The sequence below is a fragment of the Enhydra lutris genome, unplaced genomic scaffold (genome assembly GCF_002288905.1).
Source record: "Enhydra lutris kenyoni isolate GAN:26980312 unplaced genomic scaffold, ASM228890v2 scaffoldscaffold6, whole genome shotgun sequence".
Taxonomy (NCBI): domain Eukaryota; kingdom Metazoa; phylum Chordata; class Mammalia; order Carnivora; family Mustelidae; genus Enhydra; species Enhydra lutris.
Genome location: NW_019154090.1, coordinates 24,410,193 through 24,435,218, shown reverse-complemented (window position 1 = coordinate 24,435,218; position 25,026 = coordinate 24,410,193). Strand labels below are relative to the sequence as shown.

Below are 25,026 nucleotides of genomic sequence, written 5' to 3'. Positions count from 1 at the left end.
TCATACTAATAGGGCTGATGTTTATTGAAAGTTTCTATATGCTAAACTCTGTGTGTTTGTGTATATAGAAGTGTTTATAAATTACGTATTATAAAACTTAAGTTTAAATTTCTGTCGTTTACATGTTACATAAATTTTATATGTCGTATATAAATCTGTCTATGTACATATATATAAAAACATAATTATTCTCACCTCATCCCTAAGAAGTGGGTTCTGTTGATCCTCATTATATAGATGGGAAACTGAGACATTCTGAGGTTAAGACATATGCCTATAATCACACTGCTAGTAAATGGAGTTGCCAGGATTTAAACCTAACCAGTTCTTTTTAATATGGAAAATTTTAAACATACACAAAGTAGACAGAATAGGTTAATGAAGCATGATACACCCATTGCTTAGCTTCAGTTCACAATCATATTTTGTTTATACCCCTACCTGCTTCTCCTCTTCCTGTGCTTTGAAGGAAATCTCAGCTAATCTATTTTGCCCTTAAATATTTCACAGTATATTTCTAAAGGATGACTTGTTTTTGTTTTTAAAGATTTTATTTATTTACTTGATGGAGAGAGACAGCGAGAGAGAGAACACAACAGGGTAAGTGGGAAAGGGAGAAGCAGGCTTCTCATTGAGCAGGGAGCTCAATGCAGGGATTGATACCAGGACTCTGGGATCATGACCTGAACCGAAGGCAGACACTTAGCGACTGAGCCACCCAGACACCCCTAAAGGATGACTTTAAAACAACCACAGGGGCATCTGGCTGGCACAGTCAGGAGAGCATGTGACTCTTGATCTCAGGGTCGTGAGTTCCAACCCCAGGTTGGGGGTAAAGTTTATTTACAAAACAAAAAACATGAAACACAACCACAGTGCCATTTTCATACCTTATAAAATTAACAGTTCCTTAATACCATCAAAATCCAGATTGTGTTCAAATTTTCAATTATCTCATAAATGTCACAGTTTTTTTTTTTTTTTTTTTTTAAAGATTTTATTTATGTATTTGTCAGAGAGAGAGAGAGCACAGGCAGACAGAGTGCAGAGGGAGAAGCAGGATCCCTGCAGAGCAAGGAGCCCGATGCGGGACTCGATCCCAAGACGCTGGGATCATGACCTGAGCCGAAGGCAGCCGCTTAACCAACTGAGCCACCCAGGCGTCCCTCACAGTCTTGTTTTTAGTTTGACTTAGGATTCATGTAAGATCCACACATTTTAATTGGTTGTTACATATCTTAAGTCTCTTAATTCGTAATTTCACTTCTGTTTTTGTTGTTGTTACCTTTATTTGTTGAAGTAACTGGGTTTTTCCTGTAGTTTTCCATGTTCTGAATTTCCTGTAAATTGGTGGTTGTATCTAGGGGGCGGTATGTCTTAATCCTCATGGCAACTCTACAAAAAAATAGGTATTCTTATTTTGCAGATGAGAAAACAGACTGAGAAAGGTTGAGTTGGGTGACTTGCCCATGGCCTCACAGCTACCTTGGATGTGAACACAGACCTTCTTGCCTCCAAAGCTTGGGCAAATCACTTTAAGTTCTCTGGGCCTTAGTTTCTTTGATATGTATACTGAGAACTTCCACAGGACTGGTGGTTTATATATCTATGACCATTTGAGTGCCTACCACGTGATGATGGCATGGTACTAGATGCTGAGGGTGATGCTCAGATGAATAAGACTGTCTTCAGTGAGCAGATAGCTAGGGACTGTAGGACCATACCCTGTTTCAGACATGGAGCCTGTTTTGGCCATGGCGAGGCTATAGGAGCTTCCTAACTAGCCTCCCTGCATCCTTTCTTGCCCTCTTCCATGCCATGCTCCTCCCTGCTGCCAGGTGCCTTTTTCTAAAAACTATTTTTGTTGTGTTCTCCCCTGTTCATAAATCTAGTTTGAGAGACTTGGTAAATAAGAAACAAAGTTTTTCCAGCAATAAACCTTCCCTCCTTGGATTGAGTTACTGTTTCAAGGGCAGCTAGTCTTTTTTTTTCTTTTCTGTTTGGCATAGGTGTTACTGCTTTTATGGAAATGCTGAGGAAATCTGGAGATGATAGAATAATGATGGAGTAAAGCACAGGAATACCATCTTGATTCAGGGGAGAGCATACATTTAGCATTGTACTCTTCACACCAAGGATGTTTGACCTTAATGGGGCAGTTGTGCTCTTTTGCAAAGAAAAGGAACTTGGAGTTGTGGAAATCAGGGACAAGAGTTTTAAAGATATCGCTTTGAGGGGAACTAAGCTGCTGAGCCTTCATTTTACTGGCTAGCCAAGCCATTAAAATGAATGTGGTATATAGGAGTGAATGTGGTATATAGAGCAGTGGTTTGAGTCTGTAGTAATTTGGGTGGCAGATAGTCGGCGCTGGGTCCAGACTGGCATACAGCTGTAAGTAGTAAAGTCAAAAGTCCAGAGAAGTAAGGTTCAGGGTGTTTGTATCCTTAGAGTGCCTTGCATGTAATAGGTACCTAATACCTTTAAATCTTTATTTTTAAAAAAATTTTGGCAGTTGATTAAGCCAAAGGCTGTGGAATCAATGGGTTCTAAAGATCAGAAGCCAAGTGGTCTAGGACCCTGGATAGCTCCTTAGAAAAGCAATGTTCCTCTGACAAAAGTTAGGCATCCTTAGGGGACTCCTAAATCCTTCCTGTTCAGAACTAGTCAGAGGATTTTTTTTTTTAATATTTTATTTATTTATTTAACAGAGATCACAAGCAGGCAGAGAGGCAGGCAGAGAGAGGGGGGAAGCACGCTCCCCTCTGAGCAGAGAACCTGATGCAGTGTTCGATCCCAAGACCCTGAGATCACGATCCAAGCCAAAGGCAGAGGCTTAACCCACTGAGCCACACAGGCGCCTCTAGTCAGAGAATCTTATCCTCTAGATCAGGGATTGCAAACTGACAGCCCCTTGGGGTGTTTCTGGCCTGCATACATATTTTGTTTGACTTGACCAGTGTTTTTATGTTTTGTTTTGAATTGGACCCCAGCCTGCGGATATTAGGGCTGCCTTTCAGTGGAGATCCTGGTGTGGGCTATGAGGTTGACTGATTGTTCCTGAAGAGGGAGGAGGATTTTTTGAGGAAGTATCAGGGGCTGGAACAATTTTCCTATTCACAGAAGTGGGACTAGCACCCTGCTATTTTATGGAAGAGTTCACTCCTTGAGCCCACTACCAGGGACTCATTGTATTGTGACTCCTTGTGCACTGTCTTTTCCATGTTTAAGAAGCTTGTAGCTTGGCTTTTTTTATTTTTTGGCACAAGGATGTGATTCTGATCTTTGGGTAAGTCTGCATTACCAGCTTAGTTTGGCAAAAATGCTTTTGTTAAAGAGATACGTTCTTCATTTCTGTTTATTTCACATCCTGTCGTCTTATTGGCTGGCTTGCTTACTTACTTTTTTTAAAAGATTTTATTTATTTATTTGACAAACAGAGATCACAGGTAGGCAGAGCAGCAAGCAGAGAGAGAGGGGGAAGCAGGCTCCTGCTGAGCAGAGAGCCTGATGCAGGGCTCTGCCCCAGGACCCTGAGATCGTGACCTGAGCTGAAGGCAGAGGCTTAACCCACTGAGCCATCCAGGCGCCCCTTGGCTTGGCTTCTTTAGATAGGGCATATTTGTTCTCAAGTTTGTCAAAGCTCTCACCATTTCCTTTTGTTTCTACGATACCCAAGTCCAGTGCCAATTGCCATTTACCACCAGACTAGAACTTTTTTCTTCAAAACTCTCAATCAGCTGTGCTTATTTTTGCTACCTGCTTGGTCCTTTTGGGCCAACCCTGCTCTAGATGGAACTCTGTAATATTGGAGGGACTTAGCCAAGTTACCGTGCTTCTTAGTCCCCTGGGACTAGATGAATTATCTTCATTTTATTAGAAACTTTGGTATCCCTACAGGCTAGTAAGTCTGTCTCTTGGCTTGTCTTAGGATTTCACAAGGACAGCAAACTAGTCAAGGCTCAGTGAACCATGTCCTTGTAAAATTAGCATTTTTTTTTTTGCAATCTCTGAAACTCACAAGTTTGTGTGGCAGGGGTGGATGGGGTATGGAAGCTGGGTCCCAGTGCCTCATGAAAGAAACCATGACCTCTAATACAGAATTGTTTTACTTAGGAATTAGTCCCTGGTCTTTATCCCACCTAGCTGTAATGAGCAGCAACTCCTGTGTGTTGAAAGTAGGTGACTTTTTCTGAGTGACTTCTTGTTGCCTGTTCCCTTTGGCTTCTTGCAATTACTGTAACATCATCTTGTATGTGGAGCATCATGGTAATTTCCATGACAACTGGTCATGATTTCCCAGATAAAGGGAGGAAGCTAATAAGTGTTAGGAACTCAAAAAGGATATTGGGCTAAGTTCTTGTGATGCTAGTAGAATTTTGAACTGGAAAGGACTTTTCAGGAGCAAAGTCTTAATTAAACCTTTTCCTTTTATAGACGGGTCCCTGTTTGAGATCCTTAGCTTAGTGTTCCTTTGTGCTCCCTACTCTATGGCTTTTTTCGATTATATCCTACTGGACCATGAGCTCCACAAAGGCGGGAACCATGCCTGTCTTGTTAATTACTGTTTTCCTGGTCCCTACCATAGGACCTAAGTATGTTTTGAGTGAGTAGATAAACTATGTTGGAGTTTCTCAAAATGGGACACATGGGTGCATATTGGGTGATACATGAAATCATGGGATAAAACATACTTCCTGAAGTGTCAATGTACTCAGATTTTTTGAAGGTGAATTAGTGTAAATATAATTGGTAATTGAAAAGTTTACTCATTAAATCATGTTGGTATGGATTTTTTTTTTTTTTTTAAAGATGAGAAGGCATTAGATAAATTACAGGATTACAGTAGGCTCTTTGACTTTTACCCCACGGGGTCTAGGGTTGCCACAACTCTGATTTTATTTATTTATTTATTTTAGAGAGAGAGAGAGAGCACACACAGTGTGGGGAGGGACAGAGGGAGAGAAATCTCCAGCAGACTTCTTGCTGATCGAGGAACCTGAAGCTAGGAGCCCAATATCACAACCTGAGCCGAGACCCAGAGTCAGATGCTCAACCGACTGAGACACCCAGGTGCCCTAAGAACTCTGATATTTTTGAGAAGCAAGAAAACTAACTTTTTAAAAACGAGATCTGGGGTGCCTAAGTGGTTCAGTGGGTTAAAGCCTCTGCCTTCGGCTCAGGTCATGATCCCAGGGTCCTGGGATCAAGCCCCACATCGGGCTCCCTGCTCAGCAGCGAGGCTGCTTCCCCTTTTCTCTCTCTGCCTGCCTCTGCCTACTTGTGATCTCTGTCATATAAATAAAAGTCTTAAAAAACAAACCAAAAACACGAGATCTGATTGGAATGTTAGCAATTAATTGAAAGGTTTTTTAAACAAATTTATGTGGGTCAGACAAAACACATCTTTGGGCCTGAGCATCTGTTTGTGACCTAGGAGATAAACAGGTCTGAGCAAGGAGCTAGACTTTGGACAGGGCCAAATGGATGATAGTGTCAGGGACAGCTGCCATTCTGGGTTTGACTTCTCCTTGGCTTCATACTGGTCATAGCTCAGAGTGGAAAGAATGAAGTTATGCCTTGGTAGGTTAGGAAAATTCCCATATTGCATATCACCCTCTGTGGGAAACACATTCTGTAAATTCATAGGCTATCTTAACCCCTAAGAGAGCTTCACCTTTATTACCCTTGTTTTGCGGATGGAATTGAGGTCCAGGGAAGGAAGCAGAACTTTTCTGAGGTCTTGGGCAGGCCCTGCGTCAAACTCCAGACCTTTATTTGGTGTTTCTGCCTCACACACTTTCAGGGCATGCAAAGTGTTTTGGCTACTTTAGAGTGGTTAGTAGAGCTGGGGCAAACTCCGTTTCTTGGCATAACTGTCATTTTGTGCAAAGGAGGGTTGAGGTGGCGGTTAGTAATGTGCTCCGTCTTAGCACAGAGGGTCTATTTCTGTCACTGGCATCAGATTGACCTTATTTTTTCTACCTAGAAAGATATACAGGACAGCTGAGCAACAAGAAACCTCAGTGCCAAGATTTTTCTCTCCTCGTGCTTTCCTGCTTCTTCTGTTTCCTCTCCTCCAGCTACTTTCTCCTTGACCCTACTGCCCTACTTTGTGCATCACTTCCCCCCAACCCCTAATCCCCACCCTTTTATTCCTTGTTTTTCTGACTGTTGCCTGCCCTTCTCCTCCATGGGAAATTCTTATAATGCCTCTGTAATAGGCAGAGCCTGGGATTGGACCTGTTTGCAGGGTTTTTGAGGGGACTTGCTCTAAAGTAGGGCAACTAAATAAAGGAGATTAAACATTTTGAAACTGTCCCCATTCTCCACCTCACCCCAGGTTGGAAAGGATAAAATCTCAACTCTGGGTTTGGCTGCAAGGCTCATACAGTCTCATGCCACCTTACTATGCTGCCTTTGTCAGCAGCATGGTAACACCCACTATTCCCTGTGTTCCTGCTCAGTTCAGAATGACTTTGTTGTTTGACTGTCTCTGAGTAGAAAGCTCTCAGCTCCCTGCCCCCTTAACCAGACAAGCTCCTGCTCATTTTTTCAAAGCATTTCAAATGCCATCTTCTCAATGAAGCTTTCCATGGTCATTCCATAAGCAGAGTTCTTTACACTTTGCTTCTAGTTCTGTAGTTGTACTCTGCTGTTGTATCACACCCAAATCTCTCATTCATGAAATTAAGATCTTATGGGCCGGGGAACAGTATAGTACTTATCTTTTTTCTTTGTGTCTTTGTAATAGTCCTGGCATAAATAGTACTTGGAGAATGAATAACAGAAACGTATGTGTACTGATACCTTGGTGTAAAGTTGAATGTTAAATGCTACAGGTCAAATATGACAAAGTGCTGTGGAAGTTTATGGGACTTCTTGAGAGCTAACTTCTAACTGGGAGAAATCTTGGAAGCTTCTAAAAGCTGGTAGCCTTTGAAAATGTCCTTGAAGATTTAGAAGTTGAAAAGCTTGGCAAAGATGGTGGGAAGAACATTCCAGATGGAGGCAGTGGTTGGACTAAAAGCAATGAGGAAGTGTAGAGATGAGGCCTCACCACCTACACCACCCATCCCTTTAGCCAGAATTCCTGCTAGAGTGTGTGCTGTTTCTAGGCCAGCCTAAAGGAAATTGTCTTTTCCTGTCTTTTCTACCTTTTTTCTTTCTTCTTTCCTTCTCTTCTTCCTATCTCTTACAAACTGCTTGCCTTTTATTTTTGTTTTTTTCCCCCCAACCTTTCCCCTTTCTTTCATCTTCTCGTTTCTCCAGTCCTCCTACATTTAAAAAAATTTTTTTTCTTTACTTTTTACTTTTCTCTACCTACTTTATTCTTTCTTGCCCTCTTTCCCAAGTTACCCAGGAAATCCAGTCCTTTGGGTTGAGATGTGAATCAGCTATACAATATTTAACTTCAAATAAGCACCTCCCCTTGTGAAGCTGAAAAATAATCGTGGCATAATTGCTTCTTATGTGTCTGTTGTTTTTTATTGGCATTGACTTTATTTAACCTCCCACGATGCTGGGGGTGTTATCATTTTTCTTTTTTTTAGTAGCTGTCATAATGTCATTTTTAATGAGGAATTTCTGCAGACAGGCCTGCCCTTGAGTGGTATGAGCCTTCAGGCAAAGCTAGGGCTGGATGAGTCAGAGATGCTCAGGGATCTGTTTTCTCATGTATCAAGTGTCTAGGCCACACATACTCCCTCTCCTGTCCCTACAAGTTCATATGCTTTGCAATACATAGACACAAAATTGAGTCACAAAGGTGCACACATTGCTTCTCTACCTTACATTTTCAAGTTACCTACTCCCTCCTCTTGCCATGTACCCACACATTTATCCTCCAATACCCCCATCCCACTGTTCTCTAACCAACTATTCAGAATTGTATGTGTTACGGAGGTATCTGCAAGCTTTATAGACACCACACCGTTTCCTTACATATCCACACAAGTCCTTCCCTATATACAGACACATCTCCCCATGCTCTGTGTCTCACACTCAATACCACACCATCTCCTGCTATTCTTTACATAGCCTCTCCTTGGGTATTTCTAATCTTCATCATAAGAGACATTATAGTTTTGAAAGGAAATGTCTTTGCTGACAGCCACACTAGTGGACTGTTAGAAGTCTGAACCATTTATGACAGATACTTCTGAAGCCCCTAGAATAACCTTGTTATGGTTGGGGCGAGGGAAGGCTGGAACAGACAATAGAGGATTACTTCTAAATGGCACTATTGGGATGCCTGGGTGGCTCAGTGGGTTAAAGCCTCTGCCTTCCGCTCAGGTCATGATCCCAGGGTCCTGGGATTGAGCCCCGCATCGGGCTCTCTGCTCAGCCAGGAGCCTGCTTTCCTTCCTCTATCTCTGCCTGCTTCTTTGCCTACTTGTGATCTCTGTCTATCAAATAAATAAATAAAATCTTTAAAAAAAAAAATAAATGGCACTATTATGACCCAAGGTAGATTTGAACTTAGGTGCAAACTGGTCCTGTGATTTCAGGGTTCACTTTTATTGGAACATGATCATATTTAGGAAAAGAGAGCCACTGCATATGTTCCATATCCCATTCTCTGGGGCGGGACCCAGATAACTATATTTTTAACAAGTTCCCAGAGTCTTTTGTTGTGTAGCCAGGTTGGGAAGCAGTTATCAAGAAGAAAGAAATAGAGGTAACGTGCATTATCTTTTTTGTGCCACTTTGGACAAATTATCTTTTCTGGACTTCTGCTTTCTCCCCTGTAATGTAACAAAGCTCATGCTCATAAAGGACTGACCCACCCTTCCTTCCTTCCTTTCTTTAAGATTTTATTTATTTGACAGAGTGCATAAGCAGGGGGAGCGGCAGATGGAGGGGAAGGGAGAAGCAGGCTCCCCACTGAGCAGGGAGCCTGATGTGGGGCTCAATTCCAGGACCGTGGGATCAAGACCTGAACTGAAGGCAGTCACTTAGCCAACTGAGCCATCCAGGTGCCCCAAGGACCCTTTCATCTCTTAAAATTTTATGCTGCTTTATGATGAATTCAGTCTGGTATCCTTTTTTACCAAAGAAGTGGTGGCTCTCTGGGTCTACCCTGGGCAGAGCATTTCAGGCTTTGGCCAGAGACCAGCAGAGGCAGCCTAGGCCCTGACCTTCTGTCAGAAGCAGTGACACAGGTCCTGATTAGAAATGGATCAATAATGGGCCTGTAGCCAGGCCAGGGGAATCCTGGGAGGAGGTTGGAGTGCTCCTAGCTGGGGAGAATCTGATTACCATGAAGTGGCTTTGGTTATACTTGTCAGCACAATTCTGGTGTAGCCTTCTTCCCTGGGACCAGCAGGCAGGGCTACCCCAGCAGAGAAATGGTTAACTTGTATCCCCCTTTGATATGTTTTCCTCATCTCTGTAAACTTAAACATAATATGCTACATAGTATAGCTGCCCTCTTCGGATGGAAAAATTGTTTATTGAATACCTACTAAGTGTTAAATACTGGTTTAAAGCCCATTTGTATGTTTATTTCTTCTACTGTAACAACCTACTGGGATAGGTTTGAAAAGGAAGCTGCAGCTCAGAGAAGTGAAATGACTTGGCTGTCCTATGTCACATAGCGTGTTCTGTATTGTACTACATTAGATTTCTGAGCATTTGCAGCACTGATTCCAAGCTGATGAAGTGTTTTCTACCAGGGCGATCCTTTATCTTTCTCCAGATTGAACTGGAGGTCAGGCCCTCTCCCTGGAGCCCTTCAAAGACTGGAGGAAATTCTTTAAAATCATTGATGAAGAGGGTGGGGGGAGATGCTCTGCTTGGTTTTGCTTTCTCATCTCCTTTCCAAGGTCCCTGAGGAATGAGCAGGCTGTAATGGGAGATATCAATCATCATTTGGGATCAATGGGAGGACTTCCTCCTGCATGGAGTGTAGAGTCAGGTTTCTGAACTGGCCCTGTGCAAGGAGGGGGAAGGGACTCATGACTGGGTATTTGTAGGGATTGTAGTACCTGAGGGCATAATGTGCTTAGCTACCAGTTTTGGTCAGACCAAATTGCCCCTGTAGTTGGTCATTCAACAAGTATTTATTGAGTGGTACCTGAGTAGCTTAGTGGATTAAGCCTCTGCGTTCAGCTCAGGTCATGATCCCAGGGTTCTGGGATCGAGCCCCACATCAGGCTCTCTGCTCAGCAGGAAGCCTGCTTCTCCCCCCCCCCCCCCCCGCCTCTCTTGCCTACTTGTGATCTCTGTCAAATAAATAAAATCTTCAAAACAAAATAAGTACTTACGGAGTATTTCAAATGTGTCAGGGCTTGTGCTAGTGCTAAGAATTCCCATATGAAGACCCAGTTCCTGCCATGAAAAGACCTTATGATCTAGCATCAGAGTCAAACAGGAAACAACCACACTATTCTTTGTGTGTCTTAATGGAGGCATGCGCAAGGGATCCTGGGTTTACAGGCATGAAGGTGGGCTTTCCTGGGGAGGAGAAGTTTGATTTGTGCTTTGAAGGAAGAGGGAGAGTTGAGGCAGGCAAGGCAAGGAGGGTCACTCTAGACTAGGGAATTAGTACAGAGAAACCCATAAAAATGTGACCAGGAGCTCCTGACAGAGGGATTGTCATTAATGCACTCCCTAACATGTAGCAAATCAGATTGTCAGCCCTAAGCCCTTGCCCCTTGCCAGACTTGGGGCTGTAATAGGAGCTACTGAGTGGCAGTAATACAGGAACAGGAGGTGGGGAGAAGGAGGTAGATTTATTAGCAGATACTGACTGAGACTTAGTTTCAGGGAGAGAACTAAGGAAGAAGACTAAAGAACAGCTGTCCTCTGTCCTCTGGGCCAAGCCTGCAGAGGTGTGTGCCGGGCTTCTAGGCGGTGGTTTGAAAGCTCATCTGGCCCAGGCGCATGGCTTTGCTTCTCCCATGGCAATATCCTTTGCTCCGCTCATCCCGCCCCTCCTTTCTATATTCTTTCAAAAAAGGAAATTAATGGAATCTGTTCAAAATACCCCTGAAATGAAATTACATTTTTAACTCTAATTACCCTAATTAAAATTTGACAGCCGTAATCCTGGAATGGCAGATATGCTAAGTACCCCATGCCTGTGACAAGCTCACTTACCCAGATGGAATGTTGTTGTGTTGTGGGCTTAGGAGAAAAATTCTTCTGTGTGTTTGTTTCGTTTTTTCCCATCAGCAGTTTAGTGTTTGGCCTCATAGCTTCCCCAGGCTAGGATAGCCATACTCGTGGGCTATAGGCTTGCCCAGGACCTTTAACACTCCATAGAGATCCCTTTGCAGAGGTGATGCTTCTGATGATTCTTAGCACATACTTTTGAGTTTCCTCTTCATTTGAGGTTGGACTGCATGCCCTGAGCCTTTCCCTGGGTGAAATCCCCCGCCTTCAGGGACCAGGGATCTGTGCTTGTTAGAAGGCTGTCTGCTGATCTAGGGCTAAATATGGGCCTGGGATCATTTTATGGCTGATATTAAGAATACAGTTTGAGGTCAGGGATAGAGGTTTGAAAATAAGATCCCTCTTTTCACATATCTCAGCAAAGGCTAGAACCACCTAGCAAAATGCTTGGTCTTAACCAGTTACTTGGCCAGTCCCGAGGAACACAGAAGGGAGGGGGCAGCTCTTGAAGGCTCTGTTGATGCTGTGAGTCATTTCATGGTTCTGTTAGAAACAAAGTTCTCCATGTTCTAGTGACCTCCTTTTAGCTTAAAAGCCAAACCTGTTCAGTCAGTGGACACTGGTTGCTATGTTAGGTACTACAAGGAATACAGAGTTAAATATGACACAGTGCTTGCCCCTGTGAAGCTGGCAATTGTGGGGGAATGGAGAGGCAGTGGTGGGTGAGGGACAGCCATATATAGATGACTAATTATGTAAGGCTCACAAGGACTTTTCACAGGTGTTGCCATTTGAACTTGTCCCTGAATAGACATTATTGGGAGAGGAATGGAGTGCATTGCAGGTGTTAGGGAATAACAAGTGAAAGGTAGGAAGTTGCCAGGTGATAGCCTGCTGTGATTGGAGAATAGTGTGCAGGGGAAGGATAGTAGAGGGTGGGGGTAGAGTTTAAACTTTATCTTGTAGACAAAGGGGATCCATGAGGGTATGGGGCTTCTCATTTGAGTGTGTATGATGGATTGGGAGATGGGGTGATTAGAGACAGTAGATTAGTTAGAGCAGGTGTCCGCAAACTGTGGCCTGTGGGCTAAATCCAATCTGCTTGTTTTCATAAAATTGTACTGGGGTTCAGTCACACATGTTTGTTCTCTATGAGTGTTTTCATATTATAGTGGTAAAGTTGAATACTACAGAGACTGCTATAGCCCATAAAACCTAAAATATTTACTCTCTGGCCCTATACAGAAAAAGTTTGCTGGCCTCCTGAGTTAGAAGGCAGTTACCGAAGTTCCTTAAGAGACTGGACTGAAATGAATCGGAGGTATCAAATGAGACTTTCCAGAAGTGACAGCATGATTTAGCAGAGGACACTAGCCCTGCCTACCTCTCAAAACTTTATAAAGGTCAAATTTGCTGAAAATTACCATGGTCACAAAAGGACACAGGATTCCAAGTCCGATTTACTTATTAGCCTATTGCTTATTATTAGCTTATTACTTATTCCTTATTAGCTGTGTGACCTTGGACAAATCACCTAACTTGTCGAAAGTTCCAGTGACTATGATAAATAGGATGAAGAAAAGACTCATTCAGATTCTTCCACTTGGTGCAGAGCTCTTACTCTGCCACTTCTCTGTGCTTCACTTCCAGTTTATAAGTCTGAGTGCCCTCTGGTAGAAAAGACAAATATCCTCAAATCTGCAACATAGTTTGAGTTGAGAAATTGGGGATGGGTGGGCAAGAGGGTTTTGATCACCCAGAGCAGCTGGTGTCGTGGGAGAGGGCTCATGATCTTTGAGGACTCTGTGTACCCTTTTTCTTCCTTAACTGCTCACACTTACTCTGGCCACATTGAACTTCTACCCTTCAGCTTCCAGAGCATACTAGGCCTCTGTAAAACCAAAGGCTGGATTTATTTCTCCCATCACCTCTCCCAGCCAGAAGCTGCATATGTACCACTTGACATGCCTTATGAGTTGCTCCCTGTCACTACACTGAACCCCCTATGCCTTCCCTTTTCCTAGGACATTGTGCATCTGTCCTGTAGGATAGGAAAAAAACACTAGATGGGGAGACTGCAGGGGTGGGTTCTGAATTTACTTCCCTTTAGCTTACTGTGTGACCTTAGCCCCTTTGTCTCTGATCCTTCTGTAGGCTCCAGTACAAATGACTTTAGCCACTTCTTAGAATTTGAGATTTCTTCTCTGAGACCCTGACTTCAGAGTAGAGGCCCCCCCCCCTCCGTGTTTGCTCCTTCCTTTCAGTCTAAAATATTAGCATATTTCGACACTTCATCTACTTGAGATTCACTGCTTTTGACTGTGAGGAGAGTAGTCCTATCTCTAGCTGTTTTTACTGGCAGGTTCCAAGAACTGGCACTCAGTCTAATTACCAGAATGGAACAGACTCTGGAGTTCAGGTCCATGTGATCCTAGAGGTTCAGCAAGGCATGGGCAGTCTACTTCAGTACAGACAAACATTTGGCCCTGGGCATCCTTACACAGTAGATCGAGGCAATTTATGGACTTTTTCCTATTTATCTCACAATTCTGAGATAGGTGATGTTATCTCTATCATAGACAGTGGGAACTTAGTTTTAGGGGATCATTCAGTAGACAGTGACTGACTCATTGAATACATGGGGAAACAAATATTTCTTTTTCCCAAGTAGGGGAGAGTGATAGAGGACAGAGACAGGTCAATAGTGATGAGAGCTCTAAGAGGATACAGAAGTGCATTTAAGGAACAGTGCCTGAGGATACGCAGTTTAGGTAACAGAGTCAGAGCTCAGACCCAGGCCTATCTGCATGCTGTTTTCTACTGTACCATGGTCCCTTCCCTGCTGAAGAGTGGGGAGGGCAGCAGACTCAAGTGCAAGTTCACGTTCCTAGGTAATCCCTGGAGAATGACCACTGATGAGGAAATCTGGCCTTGGATTCCAAGCTAGGCTTTAGTCCTTGGAGGGCCTGAGTTGCTAGGCAGGTGACTAAGGCAGGGGTTATCACATGGACTTAGGCCCATTTATAGAATAGAGCACATGATTTTGTGACCTCTAGAAGGTGAAGTCTGGTGGTCAGTACTGGCAGTATCCTAGAATACCACAGGGAGCCCACCTTTAACTCTGTGGTAGCAAATGAGGAAGCGTTGATATCCAGGCCCTGTGGGTAGGGAATGGTGGTTGCAGCTAAGACTGATTTAAATATTTCCTGCTTAGAGTCAGAGTTAGTTCATGGACTGGATTGGAGTTGCTGATTCCTACCTGAAATCATAGAGTTAGGATAGACAGTGAGAGGGAAAGGAAAGAGGTTTTAGAGACTGACAGGAGCTGGTCTTCAGGCTAAAAAAATAACCCTTGTTAGTTTCTACATATTATTCCAGCTTAAAAACTTGATCCATTTTCTTCTCAGTGCAGCTGTTGTAAATGCTGGCTGCTTTTCCCAGAGACCCTGTCTTCTTTTTTTCTGACTGTGGCTATCCAGGCAGGCTGTGGCTAGCTCTAGGCTGTAACATCCTTTACTCCTGCTGCTTCACCTAGGGTCCTCTCCTTTGAAGCTCCCAATAGTGCTAGATTCAGTTTCTTCATCTGTGACATACAAGGATTGGTCTAGGAGACTGAGGTCCAAGTATACTACCCTCAGGACCTCCTTTAGTCATCAGACCTGAAGTTCATTTTTAAGGCTGACTCTGGATCCCACCCTATAGTCTTCATGTAACTGGTTGGGGTGCCTCAGTTGGTTAAGCATCTGACTCTTGATTTCTGCTCAGGTCATCATGTCATGGTTGGAGATTGAGCCCTGTGTCTGGTTCTGCGCTGGGCATGGCCCCATGCTTAAGATTCTTTCTCTTTCTCTCCCTGTGCTCCTCTCCACCCCCCACCCCCATTATTGTGTGCCCTCTTTCTGTAAAAACAAAACACAAAGCAAAACAAAACCAAACCAGTATGTGAACTTGAAACTTGCAGTTCCTGGCTCTACACCAAGGACACCTCCAAAGTCATTCTGTGTTGTAGGAAGTCTGGATGATGTGGGAACTATCCTCTTTAGGAGTAGGAGTCTGGCCCTTAAATTGACTTCCTTCTGTGACTTTGGACAGATCCTTTCCCCACTCTGTTCTGTCCTTCATAAAATGGTAGGGCCACTTCCAGCTAAGTCGGCGTCTACACAGTTCAGTTGCAGAGGACTGTCTGGCCCAAGCTTTGGTGTGTGGGTTACCAGTTTATAAAGCCATAGATTTCTCCCTTCCAGCTAGGGAGGGGGAAGGGGAACCATCCAACTGTCTTATTAGCATGGAGAAAAGAAAACAATAATTACTGGTGCCTCCCTTGATGATTCCTGCAGGGTTGGTACTTCTAGGGAAGGAGGAGGGGGAAACTGGAGACAGCTTCAGCTAAGGAAGGAGAAGTGTTATTAGCTGTTCAGAAAATTCAGAGGCAAGAATGATTGTCCTGCACATCTGTTGTATCCTCTGGACATTCCTCCAGGCAGCCTAGGGACTGCCTGGATTGAGTTTCATCTATTTATGGCATAAATAATGTTCTCGTACATGGACATGGATTAGGCTCAAGAGCCCTAACATCACCTGTCAATAAGAAACCAGCTGCCGTCGAGGGCCTCCTTCTGTGATATGTTGGGCATCCTGACACCTGTCTTTGTTGGGGAGGAGAGGAGGGTTTTACTGAGCTATTTTGTGACCTGGCTGCATTTTTATGATGTTGTGAGTCATCTTTTTAGCCCCCATGGCAAACCACAGCCAGTTGGTTTATTATGCCTAGGCATAGGCAGCCACACAATAGAGTCAGTCACAAGAGTCAAGGTCAGGTATCCTTGTGAGTGGGAGGAGTCTGGTAGAACTGCCCAACTAAGGGATTTGGTCAAGGCTGGGAAAAGCAGGCCTCACAAGGATTGAGGCAGTTAGTTTTGAGGCTCAGAGGTTAGTTTTGAAACTAAGAGGTTAGGGTGCAGCTGGAAAAGAACTAACAAATAGATTGGCAAGCATGGCTCCTAGGACAAGGGCTCTTTGCTTAGTGGCCAGTCTTATATTCTCTGCTGGATGTGGGCAGTTGTACACCCTCAAGTGCTGATCGGAGCAGAAGTGGGTCTGAGGCCACCTGCAGGTGAGCCCTTTCTGATTGCGCTTGGAGCTGTTAATGCTATGATTATTTCCTAGGGTTGCTCATTCTTGCCTTGGTTGCCACTTCAGAGGCCAAGAGAACCCAGCTTCTATTTTCCTTCCCCTCTCCAGAAGAAAATAACACTTCAGCAATACCTTTTTCAGTCAGTCTTCCTGTAGGCCCTGGAGATTCTTCTTCTCTAAACAGCAAGGGTTTGATAGGGACATGCTATTTAAAAAAAAAAAGAAAATTGTTTTACAAATGTGGAAGATGATTTCTTCTATCAAAATCTTTCCTTAGCTCCCTGAAGCACTCCTTTTTCTTGTCCCTGGCCTTTTGCTTTGTTCCCCACCCTCCCAAAAGCCTTTGATGTCCAGGACGCCGTTCTTCCCCAAATCTTCTCTTAATTCACTTCCTGCTGCCTTTCCCCTACTTACCAGCTGTAGTTTCTGGATTCTCTCTCTCTCTTTCTCTTTTCTTTTTTTTCTGGTGGCATGCTCCAAAATAATGACCTGGCTCAAGGGAAAGAGTGCTTCTTTTCAGACTAAGTTGTGGTCATCTGGACCATAATAAAGTGCTTCCTAGAAATAGAGACAATATGCACATCCAGGACACAGTATATACTGAGTTTTGCAAAGGTATTCATAGCACTGTATTCCTTACCAGTATTAGGTGTTTTGATCAGGTATTTGAGTTCAGCCTGGGCTTCTTGACTGTTTGATACAGTCTTAAAATACCTTATCCAGTTTGGGAATAGTCCCTCTCTCCTCTCTTACTGCAACAACCGGCTGAGAACCCCTTGGGAAGGCCTGGTAAGTCCTACAAGTCTGGATCTTGATGGTACACTTGCATTCCACCCTTGCCCATCTTTTCCCCAGGCATGCAAAACCAGTAGTTGCTTCCTCAAGTACAAAATGGGAGAATTTGGGGATGCTTGGGCGGCTCAGTTTGTTAAGCTTCTGCCTTTGGCTCAGGTCATGATCTCAGGGTCCTGGGATTGAGTCCTGCATCAGGCTCCTTGCTCAGCAGGGAGCCTACTTCTCCCTCTGCCTGCTTCTCAGTCTGCTTATGCTCTTTCCCTCTCTGATAAACAAACAAACAAAATGGGAGAATTTCGTCCACTTCCTAAAACTTTATTATTGGTGTCTGTATGTAGTGGCGGGGGCTGCTTATTTTTGAGCATGAGAAAGTACAAGGTATATAGTAGAAAGAATAGTCTTTGAAGTCAGACCTTGGTTCCAGTAAGTTCTGTTTCCTAGCTGTGTGGTATTAGGTAAGTTATTTCTCTGAGGCTCAGTTTCCTACTAAGATAGGGATTTTACAGACCTCAAAAGGTGATTAGGAATAAATAAAAATAATTAAGGCTTTGGGCATAGGACATGATACATAATAGGTAATGGCAAACGTGCATTTCTTTTCTTTTTCCTCTAAAGCCTTTTTATTGCTTCTGATTCATCCTTTTGTGGTACTTAAATGGAATAACAATCCCTATCATTGAGCCAGACTCTGAGGTATGGGCTTTCTCATGCTGTCTCATTTATTTTTTCCAATAAAACATTTATGAAGCAGAAACCTTTTTTTAAAAAAGTTATTTTATTTTTTATTTGACAGAGCACAATCAGGGGGAGCAGCAGGGAGAGGGAGAGGGAGAAGCAGGCTCCCCGCTGAGCAGAGAGCCGACGTGGGTCTCAATCCCAGGACCCTGGGATCATGACCTGAGCTGAAGACAGACACTTAACCTGCTGAGCCACCCAGGCACCCCAAAGCAGGAACCATTTTTAATAAATGTAGGAAACAGAGGCACAGAAGGTCAGTACCTTCCCTAAGGTCACAAAGTAGTTGAGACAGAGCTAGGATTCAGATCCAGGTGTCTGATTCTAGAGTTTGAGCTCTTCATCACTGAATTGATTATTACTATTATTACTTTTCGTGAGCATTATGTGATTTTAGTGGTTCTTGTTTCTCTCCACTTGGACCTATTGGGATTTGCATGCATGTGGTTCATAAGTTGTTTTATGTCTTGACTGGTGCCTGTCTTTTGATGGAGGTACAGATAGTGACAGTCTGCCACAGTTCTTCCTAATCCTTTCACTCAGAGCAGGCCCTTCAACTGAAAGGTGGTATAGCCCTTTTTTTTCCTTTCTTAAGAGACCATCCCCTCCTTCCTTTTTTACCATTCATATAAAGCCAAGTAAATTTACTGTTCTTGCCAGTCTTTTTGATCCCTCAGAAGGTCCTTCAGAAGAGCAGATGCTGGCTCCCTCATTTTACAGATACAGCAACTAAGCTCCAGGAAGGTGAAAGGATTTGTCCAAAGTCACACAGTGATTTAGCTGGAACTAGGTCTTAGGTTTTCTGACTCTCAGCCCAGTGCTTTCTCTACTAATTTAGGGAGAGGGAGAGGTATGTTTGTATAATTTGCAGATGAGAGCAAAGAAGGTTAAGTTGTGTTAGGACCTTGGATATAGAGTTCTGAAGGGACCTTGTCTCCTTCATCCACGTCTTCACCTCAGTTCTTCCATTTGAGGAACTCAGCAGAGAGGGAGTAGTGCTTTCCCCTTAGGGTTCAGCAAAGCTTTCATGACAGGGAACTGTGGGGAAGCATCCAGAGGATGTCAGTTTCCCTCATTCATAAGGAAGATTGGATTCCCAAGGCTTACTAGCCTGGAATAACTCTTGGAGAAGGAGCAGAAGAACCTGTATGTCTTCTCGTCTCTGCAGGCTTTAGCCTAAAGCAGATGACAGTTGGGCTGGGGTAGGATGGTGGTAAGAACTGTGGATGGAAACTCAGGAGTTTCATTGTACCTCCTGCTGCTAGATTTAGTCTGGGGTTTTGGATAAGCGAGTTCCCTTCATTTGATATTTAAAAAGAGGAATTCCTACAGGTGTGCTTTAAAAAAAACAAAACAAATAAATGAGTCCTTGGTTCTGGTACCAGAAAAGAAACCTTTCCCAAAGTCTGGGCCTCAGATAATTCCTTCCTTTTTGTCTCCTTCCTTACCTTCTCTGCTTTCACCCTTTTTCTCTCCCTCTCTTTTCTCTTAGCCACCCAGCTTTCCTTCTTACTCTTTTCTGTCTTCCCCTCTCCCTTAACTCCTGAAAACAAGAATGGGAAAAGGGAACCTTCAGACAACAGATTGGTAGATAGTTGGTATTAAAGGGGCTGAGAGTCATAACATGGAGCTTGAGATTTTGGACCTTCTAGACCTTCTAGACTTCAGAACAAAAGTTCATGGGGAAGGTGCTTATTCATTCATTCACTCACAATGTCTCCTAAGTATAACCTGCCAGGCTCTGTGTCAGATACTTAAGGTATTCCAGTTAATAAGAACCTAAACCTGCCAATAAAATTACAGTCCTATGGGGAGGACATCAGACAGACCTCCTCCCCTCCTCCCCCATTCAAATCATTGGATTTTTTTTTTTTTTAAGTTGTATTTATTTAAGTATTCTCTATACCCAGCGTGGGGCTCGAACTCAAGTCTCACGCTCTTTCGTCTGGGCCAGCTGGGTGTCCCAAATCATTGGATTTTTTTTTTTTTTCCAAGATTTATTTATTTATTTGACAGAGAGTGAGAGAGGGAACACAAGCAGGGGGAGTGGGAGAGGGAGAAGCAGCCTAACCACTGAGCAGAGAGCCCGATGTGGGGCTTGATCTCAGGACCCTGGGATCTGAGCTGAAGGCAGACACTTAATGACTGAGCCACCCAGATCCCCCATTGGATTTTTAAGGTAGAATGATGAAGTAAATAAGTAAACACATACAGGCTTTGGAATAAAGTAAAGCAGTTTTGGGTTCAAATCCTAGCTCTGCTACTTACTAGCTGTTTGACCTTAAATGGCACACTTAACCTTGCCCATTATTCAGTCACTTTTGATATACTACCCTGTGAAGAGTGATGGCATGCCCGTTTTATGAGGGCTATACTCATAATACCTAGTCCAGTGCTTGGTGCATAGTAGTAGCCTGTGTCTTTCTGTCATCCTGCATCAAGGCCTAGCTTAAGTCCTTGTCCCTATGAAACTTGGGAGGCCACCTCCAGTCAGCCTGATTTCTTCATTTTTATAATACATGGAATACTCTACAAACTATTGGATCCTGCCTAATAGTAGTGTCCTTTTGAAGGAAGGTCACATAGTCCCACCCTGGAATGCAAGGAATCCTAAGGATAAGAAGTGTTGTCATTCATCCCTGTGTCATCTATAACCCCTGACTTAGAGCTATAACCATGACCAGCCAGGTCCAGGAAGTATATTTTGATTGATTGGCTAGAAGGCTTCTATAAATATGTTCAGTGTTTTTGCAGTGAAAGAAAGAGCTGTTTTTTTTTTTTTTTTTTAAAGATTTATTTATTTATTTGACAGAGCATAAGCAGGCAGAACAACAGAGAGAGGGAGAGGCAGAAGCAAACTCTCTGCCAAGCAGGGAGCCTGATGCAGGACTTGATCCCAAGACGCTGGCATCATGACCTGAGCTGAAGGCAGATGCTTAACGATTGAGCCACCCAGGTCCCCCAAAAGAAAAAGCTATTAAAGACCTGGCCTGGAATCTCTCCTCCTAACTCTTCCCCACCTCCTCTTCTGTTACTGCAATAATTCTCATGAAATCTTCGTCCTATAATCAGAATGGAGATTGTATCTCCATTTTTATAGAAATCTGAGGCTCAGATTAGAACCCAGGTCCCTTGTTAGGTGATAGATCCAGTGTAGCAGGAATGAGAACAGAAATCTTAACCAACTAGGTCTTCATTCTCTGGAACCACCAAGAATCTTTACGTGGAAGAAGGAACAGAGGAACTGGTTTTGAGGCTTTAGTTGATGATGAGGCCAGAGCCAGGTATAGTCACAGTAAGTGATGATTCAAGAACATGACAAGGAGTGGTGGGAAAAAGGGTTCAGGGTAACCATAGATTTGCTAGGACTTGAAGATTAAGAAGTTTTTGAATATATACCAATGTAGACAGGCATTCTAAGTGAGAGAACAGCATGGACAAAAGGATGAGAGCTGGAAAGCCCATGATAGAGGTAAGGCATACTTGATGACCAGATGAAGTCATACTTAGCAAAGCTGAAGTGATTGGAAGCCACAACTTTTTTCCTTTTTCTTTTCTGAGTATGGGATTTGGCATTGGGAACATTAGTCTGGTGGTGTGGACCCAGTGGTTAGAGAAGGAAGGGATAGGGGGAGACTACTGGAAGACCAGAGAAGAGGCTACAGTAACAGTCTGTCCTTATGTCAATAAATTCTAAGAAATATTCCAGCCTTGCAGGCAAGAGCTAATGGGATCCTGAACCAAGAGGAAGTTGTCACAGTAGGGAATAAAGAAGAACGGTTTGGATATAGAGTTCTTAGAACAACAACAAAAAACCCATGAGAACTTCACAGTTTTGGGAATGGGGCATGAGGAAAGGAGAGATTGGAGAGCATGAACATTTGGTCTCAGTACTTGGAAGAATGGTTATACCATTTGCTGAACTGTAGAGGAGAAGATGAGTTCAGTTTGTTGACATGTTGAATTGGAGGTACTAATAGTCTATTCCCCTTACTGCCCACCTCCTAGTATCTCTGCCTTTGTCCTTTGACCTGGGCCTACAGAGATCCTTTGGTTCCCTGTATTTGCTGCTTTGCCTCCAGGCCTGGAGCCCCCCAGAGATCCCTTCACCCATGTCTTGGAACAACTGTCACTCTCTTGTCTGAAATACAATAGTGCATGTAAGATTCTTAGTACCTAGTCTATTTCAAAGGGTACGTTCAATGTTAGTGGCTATTAAATGGTTATTGTTGTGGTTATCACTTTATGCTCACAGTAGGTAGAGATTAGAGAAGTGTCTGGAACCACCTGACTGAAGGACTCAAGAGTCCTTCATCTGGTATTCAGTAAGAAGCTGGGCTGCAAGTAAATGGAGAGGATTTCAGGCTGGGGGTAAATGAAGCTCTGAGCCATATTGGTTAGGACTAGAGAATGTTTCCTGTCTTTTTTCTTTAGTTTTTCAGAAGTTGGTATTTCAGAAGTTGTTATAGTATGGTTAAGAGGACAGGGCAGGCCTCGGAGGTTGGATTCTGGGTTCAAGTCTCAGCTCTACTTTCTGTTAGCTATGTGACTTGGGCAAATTTACTTACCTGTGCCTCAATTTCCTTAGTAGTGAAATCGGAAAATAAGAGCAACCTTACAAGATTTTGTGCAGATTAAATGAGTTAATACAAAGAAAGGGTTTACAACAGTGCTTGCTTGGCATGTGCTTCTGTTCTCCTTAACCCCAGAGTCTCCTCTATTCCACATTCCAGGTAAATTTAACCATTTCTCTGTTTTTTAACCATCCTTACCCAACAGAGGAGGGGACAAAGAAAGAAACCTGAAACCAGTTTTAAGAGTGCTTTTAAGTTTGTCCCAACTGGGGTCTAGGTTATCTAAGCTGGAGGAACCTGGCCCAAGATTGAGAAACAGAGCTGTCTAGGTGACCTGAATTCCATTCCCATTCTTTTTTGTTAAGATTTTATTTTTAAATAATCTCTATGCCCAATATGGGGCTTGAACTCAGAACCCCAAGATCAAGAGTTGTATATTCTACTAAGCCAGCCAGGTGCTTCTCCATTCCCAGTTCTGCCTCTGGTTTACTTTGATCTTGGGCAAGTCCCATAACTTCTGAGCCTCAGTTTTCTCATGTGTAAAATAGGGAGCATAATTAATTCCTCTTCATATATTTAGTATCTCATTCTTTCCATCACTGCATTCTAGTTATATTGACTTTCTTATTTCCTTTAAGCATAACAAGCTTATCCTTGCCCATTATTGCTGTAGCGTCTTTGCACTTGGTATTCTCCCTCTCTGAAACAGTCTTCCTTCATATCTTTGCAGAGCTTACTCCCTCACTTCATTCAGGTCTCTTTCTGGTGGAGAAGGTTTCTCTGACCTTTTTTGTTTGTTTGTTTTTAATGATTTTATTTATTTATTAGAGAGCACGAATGGGGAGGAGGGGCAGAAGGAGAGGAAGAAGCAGACTCCCTGCTTAACAGGGAACCGCTTGTGGGGCTTGATCCCAGAACCCTGAGAGCATGACCTGAGCCAAATAGATGCTTAACCGACTCAGCCACCCAGGTGCCCTGGGTTTCCCTAGCCATTTTATCTAAAGTAAGCCTCATTCTCCTCCTTGTCATTCTTTCTCCCTTACTCTGGTTTATTTTTCTTCATAGCATTTAGCATAGCCTGAAATAATGTATTTAATTATCAGCCTGTCTTTTACAAAGATGCAAGATATGTGAGAGCAGGAACTTGGAATACCTGTGCTGACCTAAGTTCATGCCTGTTCTGAGCAGGACCCTGACTGACTTCTTTTTCTGTTTTAGGTGAACCCTGTTCTCAGAGGCAGCTGGTGCTGACCCTGTGACACAAAAGAGAAAATTGTGGGCTGAGCTGAGTCTTGGTACTGGTGAGTGAGGGTCTTGGGCAAACTCTGGGCAAGTTTGGGCCAAGATACAGGGAATTAATAATGTAAATAGAGCTTATTTTATCTTTAGTACAGGTAACTTCTAGGCAGTTATTCTCCTACTCTATGTCTGAGAGATTGGCATAGGCAGGCTTCTGTACTGGGAGGAGATTTTATTTTATTTTTTTTTAAGATTTTATTTATTTATTTGACAGAGATCTTAAGTAGGCAGAGCAGCAGGCAATGGGGTGGGGGGAGAAGCAGGCTCCCTGCGGAGCAGAGATTTCCCAGGATCCTGAGATCATGACCAGAGGCTTTAACCCACTGAGCCACCTAGGCGCCCAATGGGAGGAGGTTTGAAACTGACTTTGTGGAACTGCCATGAGATGGTTTGGGATCATTTGTGGTGAATAAGGCAAACCAGGCTCAATTCCTTCTGGCTTCTGCCAGCTGCTTTGTTTTGGAAGTTATCCTGGACCTGGGAGCTAAGCCTATTCTCCTATAAGCTCTCTTAACTTGACCATATAGCCCTTAGAAACTTTACTGATGGCAGTCTTTAATGTGACCTACCAAGCCCATAGGTCAGCGTCAGAAACTAGTTTTATCAGTCCTGGAAAATGTGATTATGAATGGTGGTGAGGATGGAGTGAAAGAATTGGGGCCATGTAAAGGGAAAGTCAGAGGAAACTTGGAAAAATCACAGATGGTGAGATGGGAAGGGGGATCTGCACATTAAGAACCAATTTTGTTACGGGTCTCATTTAATCTAAACAAACCCCATTTTATGGATGAGGGAATTGAGGCTCTAGAGGCTCACATAATTTGCCGGGGGTTCACATCTGAGAATCTATAAAGCTGATGTTAGAATCAGTCAGTCTGATTGTAAATAACATTGCTCTTCCTGACTTGGCAGGCTTTCCTTGGACTGCTAATCTCCCTGGAATCCTGATTTTTCTTACAAAGTTCAAGAAGACAGACCTCCTTAGGGATTCAGGAAGAAGGTCTAGTTCTTTGAGGGGCCCAGCAGGCAGCAGGCAGGCAGGAGTTGGGGGTGTCTTCTGATGCAGTGGCATTTCCAGTGAGGGAGCCAAGAGGCTAAAAGATAGAATCTAGCAGTTAGAGGCCCAGGCTCAATATAATTGGAAGGAGAAGAAAACACCTGTAACACATGATTTACTGTAAATGCCAGCTCTGAGATAGGGAACTGGACAGCTGGATTGGGGTTGGGAAACCTGGGTTTTTAACTTCTCTCTCAACATCTTCCCTCCCTTATTTGTAAAATCGGGGTGCTTCCCTGCACCCCCTTATGTCTGTTGTGTGTATACCAGCCTGCAGGATGTTGTAGAGAACCAAATGAAAAATGCAAGTTGGAAGGC

At 43.4% G+C, this 25,026-nt stretch overlaps 1 protein-coding gene across 4 annotated transcripts in view; it reads left to right on the top strand.

The window, feature by feature from the left end:
- LOC111141387 (RALY heterogeneous nuclear ribonucleoprotein) overlaps nt 1–25,026 on the top strand; it is an 80,495-nt gene that overhangs the window by 11,572 nt on the left and 43,897 nt on the right. For all 4 annotated transcript variants that reach the window (XM_022493893.1, XM_022493895.1, XM_022493894.1 and 1 more), the window contains exon 2: nt 23,571–23,653. The gene's annotated coding sequence lies outside the window, so the exon portion shown is untranslated. The remainder of the gene's footprint in view (nt 1–23,570; nt 23,654–25,026) is intronic.